Source organism: Lemur catta, chromosome 11 (assembly GCF_020740605.2).
Source record: "Lemur catta isolate mLemCat1 chromosome 11, mLemCat1.pri, whole genome shotgun sequence".
Lineage (NCBI taxonomy): Eukaryota > Metazoa > Chordata > Mammalia > Primates > Lemuridae > Lemur > Lemur catta.
The window spans coordinates 91,093,135-91,110,405 of NC_059138.1; the positions used below are offsets into that span (position 1 = coordinate 91,093,135).

At 45.8% G+C, this 17,271-nt stretch overlaps 1 non-coding gene across 1 annotated transcript; it reads right to left on the reverse strand.

The window, feature by feature from the left end:
• Positions 1-16,797: 16,797 nt before the first annotated feature.
• On the reverse strand, positions 16,798-16,938 carry LOC123647798. The gene has a single exon (XR_006738340.1). It is a non-coding gene; the product is annotated as a U4 spliceosomal RNA (small nuclear RNA).
• Between the last annotated feature and the right edge of the window lie 333 nt (positions 16,939-17,271).

Consider the following 17,271-nt stretch of genomic DNA (forward strand, 5'->3'; position numbering starts at 1 on the left):
GAACATTTCCTAATGCATTTTTAAAAATTCTGTATACACTTCTAATGAGAGACAACTGAAAGCTAAAGAAACAGGTAGCAGGTGTTTGAGAAATAAATGTATACTAAATGTGCATATATGCACGGTTTCCAGGCTGCATTCCAGAAAATTCCAGGAACCTTTTGCATCAGCTTAGTCACACCGCAGTAATTCTCCCGCCCATCCTCCACACGGCCAGTGCTAGATGGAGCTTGGTCTCATACCTGGACCAGGACGATACACCTGTGTTCAAGACAGGTTGTCCTGTTGTACCTGCCCTGGCTTGTCTGCCTGGCAGCCATTCCTGGCCTCCCACTGACACGCCAGACTCCAAGTTGCTTGGCTTCCTTTGGGGTTAGTCATTGTGAAGCACGAGACAGGGCAGAAGGGGGAGAATTCAGGGTGTCCCCTCCATCTCGGGTGAGTCTGGCAGCAGCCACTCCTCGGACAGGCCTGGGCCCCCAGCCTCAGGGCAGTTGGGTCTTGGGGCGTTGCTGGCTCCTGGGTCCCCCCATGCTTTCAATTTGCTTCTCCCCTTCTCACATCAGTGTGCCCTGTTCCTGGTATTAAATTCTGTTTCCTGTACTTGAGGTGGGCTGTTTCTTGGTGGGCATGGAGGCAGCCTCCCACGCTCGGGAGCTCTGCTTGGCAGTTTGCGTGTGACTTTGAGGGGTGCAGGGATGTGTGTTGGGACCTTGGTGTGGATGCACGTGTGTAGTCTGCACTCTTTGAAAGCCCCTTTCCTGTGTTTCTGGGATTCACCCTAAATTGGTGGTGATTCACCATCTACTGAGCCCATGTGTGAAATCGACCCTCCTTTCCATCAAAAATTTCCTTCCCTCCCACCTTCTGAAGCTCTAGGGGCCATAATATGCACCTGCTCAGAGTGGAGAGTGAACTACCTTTCGTTCCTCCCTCAGCATTCCTTGGCCTCTGATTTGAGGCTGTCCAGGAGAAACCGCAGCCCCCAAGGAGGCTGGCAGAGTCTCGGGAGGTGGCTGTCCAGCTTTCCAGGCACCTCGGGAAGTGTGCTAAAGGCCAGTGATCCTTGTTCTCACCCCAGCATGAGCTGCAGAGCTGGGCTCACGTCCCTCTGTCCCAGGCTACTGTCGAGTGCTTCTGTCTGTCTCCAAATTCCTGAGTGTTCCCAGACTTCAACTGGATGTCACTATGCTCTGTTGGGTGTCTGACCCAGAGCAGGTCAGTCTCCCCACCTCACAGACCACACTGAGCTGGCCCGCGGTGTGTCCTGGGCTGGAGGCCAGCATGCCTGTGAGCAATGCTTGTGTGACCAGCCAGCCAACATTTATTGCCAGGCCCCAGGCTGGGCGAGGATGCAGTCAGGGACTGTCACCCCAGCCTGTAGGGGCTCACAGGCTAGTCCTTTACACACCTCGACCCATGCAAGTGTGGCTGGATGGGGTCCCCCTGCCACCTCCTTGAGGACATCTTTGGTAAAGCAGAGAAAAAAATGCAGAAGCAGTTCACATGTTAACAGGATTTAAGGCTAAAGAGGAGGCTGCTGTTAGCAAGAGAAGACTGGTTCCTCCCTTAGGTGTTTGTCTCTGCAGTGTCTGCAAGTCTCTCCTGCTGCGGGGGAGGCAGGAGGTAAAGACTTCTAGTGACTAGATTCTCACTTAGAGATGATAGTGTCCACGCTGCAGGCTCTGGCGCTGCACCGCCCTCTGCTGGCTGCGCCAGGTAGGGCACGTCTCCAACCCCGTGTGGATCTCCGCGGGTGTGCGGACAGGGTGACAGCCCGGACTACAGGGGTGACTCGCAGCCAAAGCCGGCTGAGCACCAGGTCTTGTTCTGATTGGCTAGACAGAGTGACTACACTTCTATGACGACTGAACTTGGTTTAGTTCGGCTGCCGAGATGTCTTTGGAGCTGACATTTTAAACATTCTCCAACAGATGTCATCTGAATTCCTCAAGACGTTCCCAAGGGTTGAGTCCCTCCCTCATCCTACACCGGCCCCTCTTCGCTTTTTGGGCCCACGCACCGCACCGGTGGTGTTGGCCTGGTCCCAGGGCGGTCCCTGGCCCGCGCCACCTGGGCGCCAGCCCCCTCCCGAGCCTCCCCCACTCCCAGCGCTGGCAGTAGCGACTCCGCTGCGCAGGAATAAAATGACACCAACACGGTTCACTTTCGGTGTTTGTTCTGATTGACGTAATTATCCCAGATTTTGAAGCTTGTTGGTGAGCTCGCGCCGCGTTTTCTTCCAGCGTGACCCCTAAGTGCTGTGCTCAGAATGGCTTCCAGGAACGTGAAAGCCAGGCTTTCATAATTGCCCAACACTTTGTAAATCGGGAAACAAGGACGCCACTAGGGAGCTGCGCAGGCGTTCACCGCGGGAAGCCGGCCGCACTGGCTCCCGCGCAGCCCGCGCACTCACCTAGCGGGGCTGCGGGGCCACTGCCTTCCTCTGCCTCTTCCTCCAGGCCAGTCTCGCACCGGTAATAATGCTGCCCGGACCAGGGACAAGGAGAATAGTGGCTTGTCTTTATAAATGACAATGGGGATAGTGAAATATTTTAGAAGATTAAAACTGTGTCTTTCATACCTGTATCATCAATCCTAGCAGTGACCCCTGTCTAAGGCCAGGTGTCTATTGCCTGTGATCTGGTGATTCCTCTCCTGCTCCTAAGCCTGCGTGGAGAGAGCTCACGTGGCCCAGCAGGTGTGGACAGCAGTGTTCACAGCGGCAATGTCCTCCGTAGCAGAAGCCGCGAGCCCCCAAATGTCCATGTGCCAGAGAGCAGACACACACAGTTTGGTGCACTCAGACAACGCGATGCAGCGAAACCGATGCGAGCACTTCACCGTCAGTGCGGACCCATCTCACAGGTAACATTCTGAGTGAAAAAAGCAAATTGTAGAATAGTACGTGCAACATGATTTCATTTTACAAAAAGTTAGAAAACAGACAATAAACAATACCTTGTTTAGGAATACACACACTGTGTAGTGCGACTAGAGGAAAACCCCCACCAGGGATTGAGAAGCCTCAAATTAAGCGCAGGCATCGCCTCCGTGGGGAGGCAAGGTGCATTTGGGAGGATGCGGGACACTTAAGGGCACCCGTGATGTTCTGTTTCCCAAGTTAGACTTTGCACATCTGGGCTTCTGCTTTCCTTGTCACCTTACTCATATTTAAATACTCCTTGGTGTCTATGTGATAGTTAATAAAAATCTCATCTAATTTATCACAACCTGGAAGTTAAGTTTAATTTATAGAAGAAACAGTGCTGGCATAAGAAAACATTCCTGCTGTGCCTGTGCCCGATGTTTTTTCAGTTACCAAATATATGAAGAACAGACATTCCTGACCAATTTTCACGTAGTAGGATAAACTCTGCAGAGGTGAACTTTTACTAAAAACTGATACTTATTAAGCAATTCTTTTGGGGGAACTTGTGTAGAACTTCCATGAATGATCCTGCCTGACTCTCTCCAACTCTTATTATCCCCAAATGCCAGATGAGTTCACTGAGACTTGAGTTCACCCAGGTTTTGAGCCACAGCAGCATGTTCTTTACATATGTGCATACACATACATACCTGTGCATGCATGTGCACACATGTACACGTGTGCACACACAGACACATGTAAGTTTACTTACCGGGAAAAGAATACCACTTGGTTCTCTCTACTTCATGGGGAAAGGAAAATGCAGGCACAAATCTAAGTCCTTTGCTTATTTATTTTTATTTAGTTAGTTTTTTAAGAGACAAGGTCTCACTTTGTTGCCCAGGCTGGAGTGCATTGGCACAATCGCAGCTCACTGCAACCTTGAACTCCCGGGGGCTCAAGCGATCCTCCTGTCTCGGCCTCCCGAGTCACTAGCACTACAGGTGCGCACCTGGACAGGCCAGGGTTTGCCGTGGGCGCCAGGATTTCCCTCCACGTCCCAGGGCCATAGTTGGGAGGACTTGGTGGTTGAAGACCCAGGTGGCATAGTAGCAGGCCTGCCTGGCAGGTCCCTCCACCTCACTCAACCTCAGTTTCCTCTCCTGCAAAATTATATTTACATGTAGGGTCCATGTGCAGGCCGGGTGAGGTCACAGATAGAGGGTCTGCAGATGTGAGGGGTTCACGAATAGGTTCAGGTTCTTCCCCAAGGGGCTGAGCTCTGGGTGCTATTTGCTCTGGGGCTTGTTTGTGGCTCACATTTTCCTTCTGGGGCTGGAGTGCCCCTCGGCCAGTCTTGTCTCAACCTCCAACACACTGCTTGTCGCTGGCCAGTTGCCACCTGTTGTCTGAAGCCAAGTTCCCACACTTCTGCCCTCCAGCTTGCTGGGTACCTGGTGGTACACACGAGGTTCTTACCACACGGCTGGCTCTGGGCTTTGGTTCATGTGTCCCCAGCCTCTGTCCACCCCAGGCCAGCCTCTGGCAGGTGAGCTTCTCACTGGGGACAGGATATACAGTGGCACGGCTCAGGAGGGGACATCCAGTCTGGGAGCTGGGGACAGGTTGGGAGGCAGGACAGGACAGGACAGGACATGATGGGAGCAATGCTCGGGGGAGTCTGTGTGTGTGTATGTGTGTGTGCATGTGTGTGTGTGCATGTGTGTGCATGTGTGTGTATGTGTGTGCGCACACGCACGAGACCAGGAGAGTCAGCTGGGAAACAGGCAACCAGAGGCAGAGACAGAAATGAGGCAGATTCCACAAGGGGGACACCATGGTGGGGATGAGTGTGGCACTGGCTGCCACCTTGTGATACTGTCCAAACGGCAGGTCATGGGTGACAGTGCCAAGCAGCAGGGCTGGACAGCCACCGGACCATTCCTGCTGATGGCCGCTCACGGGCCCCAGGAAAGGGCAGGACGTGTGTAGGTGCAAGTGTGGTTGTCTAAACAGCCAGGAAGGGGACAGGCTGGGAAAGACTGACTGAGGCTGCCACTTGCTCATTCTTCATTCTGGAAGAGGTAGAGGGCAAAAGGGACACATTTGTGTTAGCAACTTGCTGACACTAGGAATGTGCTGGGTGCAGGGGAGAAGAGGCCGTGGAACCAGTTCCTTCTGGACAGGACAGCTCCATCTCCCTGGCTCTTCCCGCCCATCCAATTACAGTCGTGTGTGCTTAACAGTAGGGCTACGTTCTGAGAAACGTGTCGTCAGGCAACTCCATCGTCGTGCGGACACCATAGATTGTACTCACACAAATCCAGAGAGTAGAGCCTACTTCCTACCTAAGCTATAAGGTACAGCCTGTTGCTCCTGGGCTACAAACCCTGCAGCATGTGACAGTACTGCATACTGCAGGACCTGTAGCCAACAGTACAGATTTGTGTATGTAAACGTAGCAAGTGTGTGGTAAATATACAGTGCTGTCATCTTATGGGACCACTGCTGCAAATGCAGCCAGGCCACTGCTGACTGAAATGCTGTTATGCAGTGCAGGACTGTGTTATGTTTTCATGTGTTGAACTTAAAGTAAGTTTCTTATAACAGCATATAGTTGAGGTGTAGTTTTTTATTTTATTTTTTTTTTTTACTTTTAGAAAATCAACTTTATTTAGTTATACTTTATGTATAACACAATGCAAGTATTTTAAGTATATTGTTTTTGGATTTTGAGAAGTAAGTACACATGTATTGTTACCACTCACACCAAGACATAGACCGTTTCTTTCATACCAGAAGGCTCCTTGACACCTCTGTCCACTCAGGCCACCACTGTACCCTTACCAGGGGCAACTGTATATCTAATTTCTATTATTGTAGATTCACTTTACTTGTTTAAGAAATTCATATTAATGAAATCATAAAGCATATTTTATCTTTGTTTTCTTTCAGTTAGTATAATGTTTTTGAGATTTCTTCATGGTTTTGCATGCATTAATTTTTTTATTTATTTCAGGATATTATGGGGGTACAAACATTTTGGTTACATGTTATGACTTTGCCACACCTAAACCATGATTTGGGGTGTGTCTTTTCCCCCCTACAATGCTCACCAAGTCCATTAGTTGTAAGTTTACCCACCCCAACCCCCTAATCCGGTTGACCAATCTCTGTTTTTTTTTGGTCTGTGTATCTAGACCATTTCTGTTTAAGATAATTATTGATATGCTATGCGGTACATGACTACAGTATGTTTGTGGAAATTCTTCTACACTTGCCTTATCTTTGGTGGTGGGCAAGTGTCTTAGGGCTGCCGTAACAAAGAACCACAGACTGGGTGACACAAACAAACATTTATTTTCTCATAGTCCTGGAGGGTGGAAGTCTGAGATCAAGGAGTTGGCAGGGTTAGTTCCTTCTGAGGCCTCTCTCTGTGGCTTGCAGACAGCTGCCTTCTTGCTGTGTCTTCACATGGTCGTCCCTCTGTACATGTCTGTGTCTTAATTTCCTCTTGTTATAAGGACACCAGTCAGATTGGATCAGGGCCCATGCCATGGTCCCATTTAAACTTAATCACCACTTTAAATACCTTGTCTCCAAATACAGTCACATTCTGAGGTCCTAGGGGTTAGGACCTCAATATATGAATTTTGGGGATCACAATTCAGTCTGTAGTCATGAGGAACTAGCATGAGGGCCTTGGTAAAATAAGCGTACCTAAATAGTGTTGATCCACTGTCTTCAATACAGACACATCCAGCCCTGGTCCCAAAATATTCAAATGACATTCAGTCAGAGGTCATTTTTAAAGTGTACATTTCCATGGGAGCAAATGATGGGTAAGAGCACATTGCTCAAAATTAATGCTGTTTTAAAAAATTATTTCCACCCACTTTGCTTTTCAACATGAACATAATGACCCTTCCATCTGACCCGTCCACTAATGGTGTTGCTGTCTCTTACTGGGCCCCTGTGTGGGCTGGTCACTCTGTTGGACGTGGGGCCTCAGTCCTCGTGGTGGGAGAGAGACAATGAGTGAGCAAGCAGATTCAGAGACAGCTCCAGAGCATGGTGAGGGGGGTGTAGAAAAACAATAGGCAGATGTCGAGAGAGGGCTCTTTTTGGGGGTGGCCACATTGGAAGTGGTTGTTGGGGGTTATGATGCCCCCTTGATGATGAGGAGACGGATGGGGGTAGGGAGGAGAGAGGAAGTCTGTGGCTCAGGCACAGGCAGTAGCTCAAAAATGCCAGAGGAATGAGCTTGACATCTGAGAAAGCCTGGAGGAAGGGGACCCACGGTGTGCAGTGCCTGGCAGGTCTGAGAACATAGTACACAGGTCACTGTGGACAGCGCAGGTCCCTGTAGATCACATAGGCCCCTATAGACACAGGTCTCTATACCACACAGGTCCTTGTAGACCACTGTCAGGTGTGAGTCTATTACAGTTGCAGTGAGAAGTTGGCTCAGTATATGTTCCAGGACTCTCAAAGAAATCTGCTGCTATCCCATTTTACAGACCAGAAGACAGAGGCTCTCAGGGATTGGGCTTGGAGGAGGCTGGATTTTAGCGGCAGATTGGGGAGGTGGGGAGTGCAGTGAGGTGCAGGCTTCAGAGTCACTGCAGATATTATTTGTCAAACCTCCTTGTTTAGCTGACATTTACCACTTCTAACTTTATACAGCTCCAACTCTTCAAGAATAATCTTTCTCTTATATTATGTTTTCTGTCAAATTCCCTTCCAAGTAAACAACAGGAAACCCCAAACTCCAACCAAAGCGAACTGGGAACGACTGCAACATCAAGGCAACATGGATGACTCTAGGAGTTTTGAAAAAGCCAGTTTAATTCTTTTTTATTCCTAGACAGGAAGGACAGTGTTTATAGTTGATTTAACATTTCTTATCCATCCACTCGGGGTACAATGTAAATAGACATATGTATGGGAATGGCTCTCTTTTGACCTGGGGCAGAGTATTACCTGGAATTTGCTTATCTGTAATATTAGAATAACAATGCCTTCTCCTATTGATTGTTTCGATGGTTAGCAGGAGCAAGAAGTGAAAGAGCTTTTCATAGTAGCTTCGCTAGGACAGCCTTGATATATCATTTGTTTCTATTCTGCTGCTTCTGCAATTTTATGATCCTTACATAACAGGGTCATGCTGAGCTCTGGAGGAACCCCTGTACCAATTCTGTGGGAAGGGGTTGAGACTACACTGCGAGTGCAATTGAGTTTTGCCTTTTAAGCTGGGGATTGGATTCTTCTCCTTGAGTCCCAGGTGTCAGGACTGGACATTAAACAGAACAAGACTGAAACTCTGCAGACAAGTCTTGTTTTCTCGAGGGGGTTACCTGTGTCTTTCTTGTGGCTACCTTTGGAAGTGGCTCCGGATCTTGACGGGGCTGCATCTTTTGTACTCTCTTTGATGGCACCTCTTTCATCTAGGGTTAAATCATAAAAGGCTTATTGATTTTGGTTCTGAGTCATTGATAAACTTTTGCTTTAAAAAAAGGGAAAAAATAATAAAAAATTCAACACTTGAAAGAATATTTACTCTTTGTCCCAACTGAAACTGATAAGATGTTTGAAAGAGTTAAAAAAAGGGGAGGGGGGCGGAGAGAAGGGGAGGGGTCCGTGTCAGAAGCTGGCCTAATTGGAAGCTGATATTCAGAGCCTGACAGGAACTATTTTTAAGCCCTTCTGTCCTAAGCTCCAGTGGAGCTATGTGCTCAGAAAGAAAGAACATCCTGAAGCCTTTGTGGAATGATTTATTAAAATGTTCCAAAGACACACAGCTCTAAATCAAGAATATAGGAATGTTTTGATTTCTGTCTTACTTGGAAATCTGCTCTCTGATATAAAGGAGCAAACTAAAGATAATGTAATTGGATGGACAAGTCAGCTCTGTGATATCATTTGGGCTGCAACCCAATTCTTTGAGGAATTAAAAACAACTGTTCATGTTTCATAAATTGAGTCTTTACAAAACCAGAAATGTTACTCTGGAAGCAATTCAAAGCCTACCCATCCTTTTTACCAATCCCCAAACCTCCGCTGTTCACTGGAGATGCGTGCAGATACTGCAGAAAGTCAGAACATGGAAAATGTAGCTGTCCTGCACTTAAGAAAAAGAGGGAAAAATTCAAATGGTCATGCAACAGACCTCTGATATAATAATAGGAAAATATGCCCCCAAACTCTTTTTTGGAGAAAATGTCCATGTGTAACAGGAGGAATGGCCTGAAAAAGGGTAAAAATGTTTTCTATCTCTCTAAAACCTGCACCACTCTTTTCGAGAATTAAAACCTTCATCCCTGTCCCAGGACAGTGGTTGGGAGGGGCAAGGGATTGTCCTTTCTTCCTTGTACCACAGGAGACGGCTCCAGGGAATTGTCCCACTGGAGGTCACGAGACTGTCTTAGCTGAAGATGGGCTGAATCAGAACCACCATGTATAGTTGAACAGCAATAGCCTGAGGCTGAAAACCTCCCCTTTAAAAGCTCTGTGTTTCTGCTCAAAGGCAGGACATTGGTACTTTAAGACTGGAGTCTGCCTACCTCCTCATTTGCTGGCAAATTGATAAACTTCTCTTTCCTTCTCTTCAAACCACTTGTCCTTGTTCTTCTGATGCAGCCCTGGGGACAAGTGCTGGACTTTTGGTAACAGAATTTGGTGGTCTTGGGTAGGCCCATTGGCACACTGGTGGAACGGCAACCTGTGACTGCGGCTGTGGCTGGAAGAGGCAGGGAGCAGCCCTGGGTCAAGCCGTGGGTCTCTGTTGGGAGAAGCACTGTCTTTTTGGTTGAAAGAGAGAGAGAGAGAGGAGCTGCCCCAGCAGCTGCTGGAGCCTGTTTAACTCTGGGGGAGCTTCTGTCTCTCCCTCTCTGGAATCAGATGCAGCTCCTAGCTATCTGAACTCTTTGGGGGAGAAGGAAATGGATCTAGAAACATCTGGACAGCCTTGGCCATTTCTCTGAGTAAGGTCCCCGGCATGCACGTGAAGATTCTTGATCCCACCTGTTTGGGGAGGGTTCTGAACCTTTCTGCCCTGTGGCTGGGGATTTGTTCAGAGACCTATGTCAGGGCATTTGTATGGAGGCACCTTCTAGGGTAGAAGTGACAAGGTTGAATGGAACTAGGGAAACTGGTTTGGCTTTGGAGCTCATTTGTGGTTCCCAGGGAATGAGGGGGGACTAGGCCACCCATTTGGGGAGAGTTTTGAACCTTCCAGTCCTGTGGCAGGGCATTTGTTTAGAGGCACCATTTGGGGTGGCATTTGTGCCCTTTGGATTCCCATTTGATTGATAGGACTTGGCATTTTAGATTGTTTGTGTTGAGAATTCCCTATATTGTTTGTGTTTGATTATTATGTGATTTTTTGGTCCTAACATGGGAAGCTCTGTTTCTGTTTCATCTGAAAGTCCCTTGGGAAGCATTTTGGCTAAATGGTCAACTTATAGCCATGAAACTATGTCTGAAGAAACGATGATGTATTATTATTATACCGCCTGGCCACGGTAGGTGTTAGGGTGTGAGGAGAAGTGGCCATTGAATGGAATGTTAAATTATTATACTATCTTACACTGGAATTATTTTTTCAAAGATGATGTAAATGGGATGAAATCCCATCTGTACAGTCTTTTATGCAATTGCATAATAAAGAGGCTGAAAAGTCTGGAACTAAGTTATGATACAAAGGAAATTTCCAGCCATAGTTGGAAAGGGGAGCCAGGCCCTGGGTGACAGAATTGAGGAGGAATTAGCCAGGTTAAACCTCATGAACCCTTTCAATCCACGTCACTGAACCTCATCCCCGACTGTTGGATCACCGTATCATCCACCCCTGGGTTATGACTCAGGAATGGGAATGGTCTCCCCCTCCAAAACCTGGCAGGGAAGTCATCTCAGCCAGAGAGCACCCATAGCCGGAGCAGAGTGATTTCCATTGCGGCAATACCCCATAGGAGGCTTGAATGCGCAAGGACAGCCAGCAGGGTGTTATTGGACTTATACCTTATTTCCCACTTCGGATTTATTGAATTGGAAAAACTCAAACCCAACTTATAGAGAGGATCCCCAGAGAATGACGGGGTTGTTTACAACCATCTTTGTGAAACACCACCCCACTTGGGCAGACATACAGACCTTACTGAATATATTACATACCACAGGTGAGTATAGACTGTGATGGACAAGGCCAAGGAGGAGGCACAGTGTCTCCACAGCGAGGACCCTAATGGAACCCCAGACCCCACTGCTGCCATTCTGATGGCAGAACCAAACTGAGATCCTAATGCTGACACAGGTGGTGTGAGAATAAAGCATTGCTGAAAGCATATTCCGGCAGGCCTCTGGAGGGGAGTCCCTAGACAGAGGAGTTTCAACAGAGTCCATGAGTTACAGCAAAAAGCTAATGAGGATCCCTCTGAATTTTTGGAACACATCCAGCAGGCATATTGGAAATATACAGATGAGAATCCAGAAGTCCCTGAAAACATGCACATGGTTAATATGACTTTTACAGGGCAGAGTACTCCAGATACAAGGAGAAAGCTGCAGTGTGTGGAAGGAGCAATTGGGACAAATTCCTCCCACCTGGTTGATATCACTTTCAAAGTATATAACGCCAGGGAAGAACGAAAACTGAAACCTGTGTGTATTCTGTTAGCTGCGTCCACCAAGGGTCCTTTGAGAGTCAAAACCAAAGGGCGGGAAAGGCCACCCCAGGGTGAGGCACAATCAGTGTGCTTTTTGTAAAGAGGAAGGACATTGGAAAGAGCATTGCCCAAAGTTGCAAAGGGCTCCAGGTAACAAGAAAACCCCAGGAGAGCAAATGGTCTTTCGAGTCTGGGACTGGGATGATGAATGAGGGCACCCAGGGCTCCAGCCTCACTAAGCACCTCCCATCCAAATATCCCCACAGAAACCCTGGGTAAAATTGACAGTGCAGACTCAATTAATGGATTTTTAATTGACACGGGAGCTACCTTTTCTGTCCCAAACTCTAAACTAACTTTCTTTAGCAAAGACATGGTAGCAGTTATTGGGGTGACTGGTCAGACCCAGGAACAACCCATGGTCCAACCTCTCAAGTGCCAACTGGGAGAACAGAAACTGCGACACAGTTTCTTATACATGACAGACTGTCCTATACCTCTCCTAGGCCAGGATTTGTTATGCCAGTTGAATGCTCAAGTAACCTTTTCTCCAGAGAAAGAACAGCTCCACCTACAGGTCCCGCCTGAGAATGCTCTCTGGTTTCAATGCCTACTCAAGGAAAAAGAAGCAAGCAGCAAATTCTGTCCCCTCAGCCCCCAGGTCTAGCAAAAAGTGAGGGAGGCCGTATGAGCCAACGGGACCCTGGGACAGGCAATAACAGCCATGCCAGTTACCATTTTGTTAAAAAGAAGGGTCCTCATGCCCTCATAGGAAACAATACCCCCTTAAAAAGGAAGCTTCAGAAGGAATGCAATCTATATTGAACAGATTTTTGGAGCAGGGACTAATTTATCCCTGTTAGTCCCCCTATAATATGCTAATTTTACCCGTCAGGAAGCCCCACACCAATGAGTATAGATTCGTGCACAATCTACATGCTATTAATGATATGGTACAAAACATACACCCTATGGTACCAAACCCATATGCTCTATGACAACAATATCAGGTGACTATGATTGGTATTTGGTAATGGATTTAAAAGATGCTTTCAATGCATTCCTTTGGAAAAGAAGATTAAACTTCTTTTTGCATTTGAATGGCAGGATCCTGAGACTAGGAAAACATCACAACACTGCTGGACTATGTTGCCTCAGGGGTTTAAAAACTCTTCTCTCCTGTTGAGTGAGAACTTGGCTGGAGACTGGGGGAACCTGCAATTGTATCAAGGGATTCAATATGTGGGTTACAATATGTGGATGATTTACTTATAACCAGCTCTGATTATAATCATTGTCTTGCAAATACAGTGGCTGTACTAAATCATCGAGCCTCATATGGGTATAAAATATCACTCAAGAAGGCACAGATTTGCAAACAGTAAATCACTTATTTGGAATTCCAAATTAACAAGGGATCCCACAGCCTAATGTCAGACTGAAAGCAAGTCATCTTGAATCTTAAGGTGCCCAGACATAAAAGGCAACTGTGCGAGTTCCTAGGAATGACAGGGTTCTGTCACATCTGGATCCCAAACTTTGGGCTAATATACTTGCTTGTATAATAGCAAAGCCCTTATACAAGGCCCTTAAAGGGACAGATGCAGAACCCCTGATCTGGACCAGTGACTGTAAAAATGCCTTTGAAAGACTAAAGCAGAGTCTTATGACTTCCCCTGACTTGAGGTTGCCTGACTTGCAAAAAGAATTTAAATTGTACCCTCATGAAAAACAAGGAATGGGCCTTGGAGTCCCAGTGCAGACGCTGGGAATCATCCCACAGCCAGTGGCATACTTGTCAAAGCAGCTGGATAATCCTGTGAGAAGATGGCCTCCTTGCTTCTGGGCAGTGGCAGCTACATGTGACCTGTTGCAAGAGGCCAAAAAATTCACTTTAGGGCAACCTGTTGTATTGTATGCACCCCACCAGGTTTGGGCTTTATTAGAACAGAAGGGAGGCTATTGGCTGACTGCAGGAAGGCTGGGAAAATGCCAGGCCTTTTGGATAATCCCAGCATGAAATTAAAGACTGTATCTACTCTTAATCCCACCACCCTGTTACCAGAGAATGAGCTTTTGTAGGATGACTATTTAGAGATTCTGGAGGCTGTCTATTTTAGCAGGATGGACCTGTCAGATCAGCAATAGCAGGGTTAGACTGGGACCTTTTCACAGAAGGGAGTAGTTTTGTGGACAACAGACAGCAAAGGGCTGGATATGTAGTGGGCAGAACAATGGGTGCTAGAAGCAATGGCACTGCCAACTGCGACTTCAGCCCAGAAAGCTGAGCTGATTGCTTAAACCAGAGCTCTTCAATTATCCAGAAGGAAAAGGGTAAACATTTATACAGACTCTAAATATGCTTTCATGGTTGTGCATGCTCATGGCGCCATTTGGAAGGAAAGGGGACTCCTGATGGCAGGAAATAAGGATATTAAGTATGCCACTGAAATAATGGCCCTGATACAGGCTGTGGCTGAGCCCAAGCAGGAGGCCATCATACACTGTCCTGGTCATCAGAAAGGGGACACATGTTGCAAAAGAGTATCAGCCTGCTGACAGGGCTGCTAAGAATGCTGCTGAAAGTGATCTGTTCCTCAGAGCCTTGTTACCTCAGTTGGATTTAGATCAATATAATCCTACTACATGGATGAGGATGAAAAAAGAGCTAAAGATTGGGGTTTTGACACGTAGGATGGTACAGCTAAGTGGAGACAGAATTCTCATGGACTTATCCTTCTACCTGAAGCCTTGGTTCGGCCCCTTATGAGGCACCTACATGAATGCACAAATTACCAGCATGTTGCCTTATGGATTTGCTGGGACCTCAGTTAAGAGAACCCTGGCTACAACAGACTATACAACAAATAACTCAGAGATGCCCTCTATGTGCTCAAACAATCCAAAAACAGAAAAGCGACCTGCTGAATAGGACACCCAACATGTAGGGGCCTAACCTTTAGATGACTGGCAAATTGATTTTACTCAGATGCATAAAACAGCTGGAAACGTCAAACGCTTGGTTGTATTAGTACATACCTTCTCAGTATGGGTAGAGTCTTATCCTACCTCAACAGAGAGAGCATCTGAAGTCACCCAAATCTTCCTGAAGAAACTTATTCCAAGGTATGGACTCCCTTCATACAGAGTGATAATAGACTCTCCTTTATATCAGAGGTAACTCAGCAAGTAAGTAAAACCTTGTATCTAGAATGGAAATTGTACACATCCTGGAGACCTCAATCTATAGGAAAAATGGAGAAAATGAATCATAATTTAGAGAGGACTATAACAAAATTAATGCAGGAAGCCAATCTGAAGTGGGATAAGGTATTGCTGTTTGCCCTCCTCTGATAAGGGTAGCCCCTAGAAGCAGGCTTAAGTTGAGCCCCTATGAAATAGTTCATGGGAGACCCTTTCTAGAACCTGAGGTAAGTATGGTAACATAATCATAAGTGAAGAAAACAGAGTAAAACAATATATTAAACAAATAAGTCACATACTAACCACTATACATGAGCTTGCCTCTTTTAGGTACTCGTCTCAGCTGGGGACACCCCTCCACTCCTTTAAACCAGGAGACCAGGTGTTGCTTAAAGCCTGGAGAGAACCTGAACAGCAACTGACAGAGAGGTGGAAGGGACCCTATGAAATGCTTCTAACAACTCACGCCTTGTTGAAATGGTCAGGAGTAAAACCTTGGGTCCACCATACCAGAGTAAAGAAGTGCCCCAGGGAAGAAGAGCACCCAAAACCAAAGTGGGTGGGCAAGCCTTTAGGTGATCTAAAGTAGCTGTGTAAGAGGAAGGAAAAATGTACAAACCTTCCATCTAAAACATCCCCCCAATTCAGCAGGAAGTAGCTCTATGACTACGTCATCCCTCCTCCCACAGATATGGAAGAATACAATTGGCAGTGGGGATATATAACAGGGGGAATGGCGTGAAAAAGGGTAATGTTCTTTGCCTCTCTAAAACGTGCCCCACTCCTTTTGAAAATTAAAATCTGCATCTTTTCCCCAAGCCAGTGGTCAAGAGGGGCAGGGGAGTGTCCTTTGTTCCTTGCACCACAGGAGATGGCTCAAGGGAACTGTCCAGAAGGAGGTCATGAGATTGTCCTAGTGAAGATGGGATGAATCAGAACCATCAACTATAGTTGAACAGCAATAGCCTAAGGCTGAAAACCTCCCCTTTAAAAGCTCTGTGTTCCTGTTCAGGGGCAGGACATTAATACTTTAATACCGGAGTGTGTCAACCTCCTTATTTGCCAGCATATTAACAAACTTCTCTTTCCTTCTCCTGAAACCACTTGTCCTGGTTCTTCTGATGTGGCCTCAGTACAAGTGCTAAACTTTCAGTAACACATCTTTTCTCTGTGACTTTCAGATGTAAATTTTCTACTCTGTCTTCTCTTGGGTGTGAGAGCCATCTCTTTCAAACTTCCAGGGAGTTGCCAACTTCCAGGAAGATGACTTCTAACTCCCAACGAAGGGAAACAAAAGTGGTGGTGGGGAGGCTATTAAGAAACAAACTGGCAAATGAAATATCTTAAAAGTTTCTTACATAAATATTAAAAAAGTTTAGGCATCTGAGTAGGTAACTTTAATTTGTTCCATCTACCAGAAACACAATTTGAATCCAGCTATTTTGTTTTATAAACTAGCAAGTTTGGTATAATCACACCTGACACATGACTAAAATTTTAAAATAAAGGCTGCATCCATCTGTATGTTTATATATATGTGTGTTTGTATTGTTTGTGTTTATGTTCTGTACATATATTAATAGAATGTGTTTCTGTCTTTGGATAGTATTAACAAATTAACTTATAAAATACCTTAAAGGAGTTCTATTTAATTGGCTTGAAGAAAATAAGTGCTTTTATAAGTTGAGTTTTCCTAAAACTTTCAGAAATATAGAAACTAATTCAAATGTTTCTTTCTCTCCCTTTCTCCCTCTCTTCATTCCTTCCTTCCCTCCCTCCCTCTCCTTCCATTTCTTTCTCTTTCTCTATTTCTCTCCCTTCCTTCCTTCCTTCCTTCCTTCCTTCCTTCCTTCCTTCCTTCCTTCCTTCCTTCCTTCCTTCCTTCCTTCCTTCCTTCCTTTCTTTCTTTCTTTCTTTCTTTCTTTCTTTCTTTCTTTCTTTCTTTCTTTCTTTCTTTCTTTCTTTCTTTCTTTCTTTCTTTCTTTCTTTCTCTTTTTCCCATGATCTAGGATAATCTTCAGTAAAGAAAGCTAATTTTAAGATTTTTTTTTTATTCAGTCTTTGTATAGACTGTCAAAAATTGCCAATGCTGACTGTATTGCAAATTGTCATGGTGGGGTACTGGCAAAAGTTTTCAATTAGCAATAATGGCGCCTTGAATAAACCTCATTGGCTATGGTACTGCCACTGCACAAAGCTTAGATTGTTGATAAAATGAAAGCAGGAATGTCTTCAGAGTTGTCAGCGTTAAATGTAATGAAGACATAAAATTTTTTCTACCTAGGTGTACAGTCAGACAAGCTTATGTTATCTCTACCAGATGTTTAGATAATAAAATTATATTAATAAATACAACATAAGAACAAAATGTGCAATTAAATTGCTTGATGTATGTTAAGCATGACAGTAAGAAAAAACAAAGAAGGAAGAACCATACGTCTACCTTTTTAGTTTCCTTACATCTATGATTTTTTTTTTTTGAGACAAAGTCTCACTCTGTCACCTGGGTTAGAGTGCCATGGCATCAGTCTA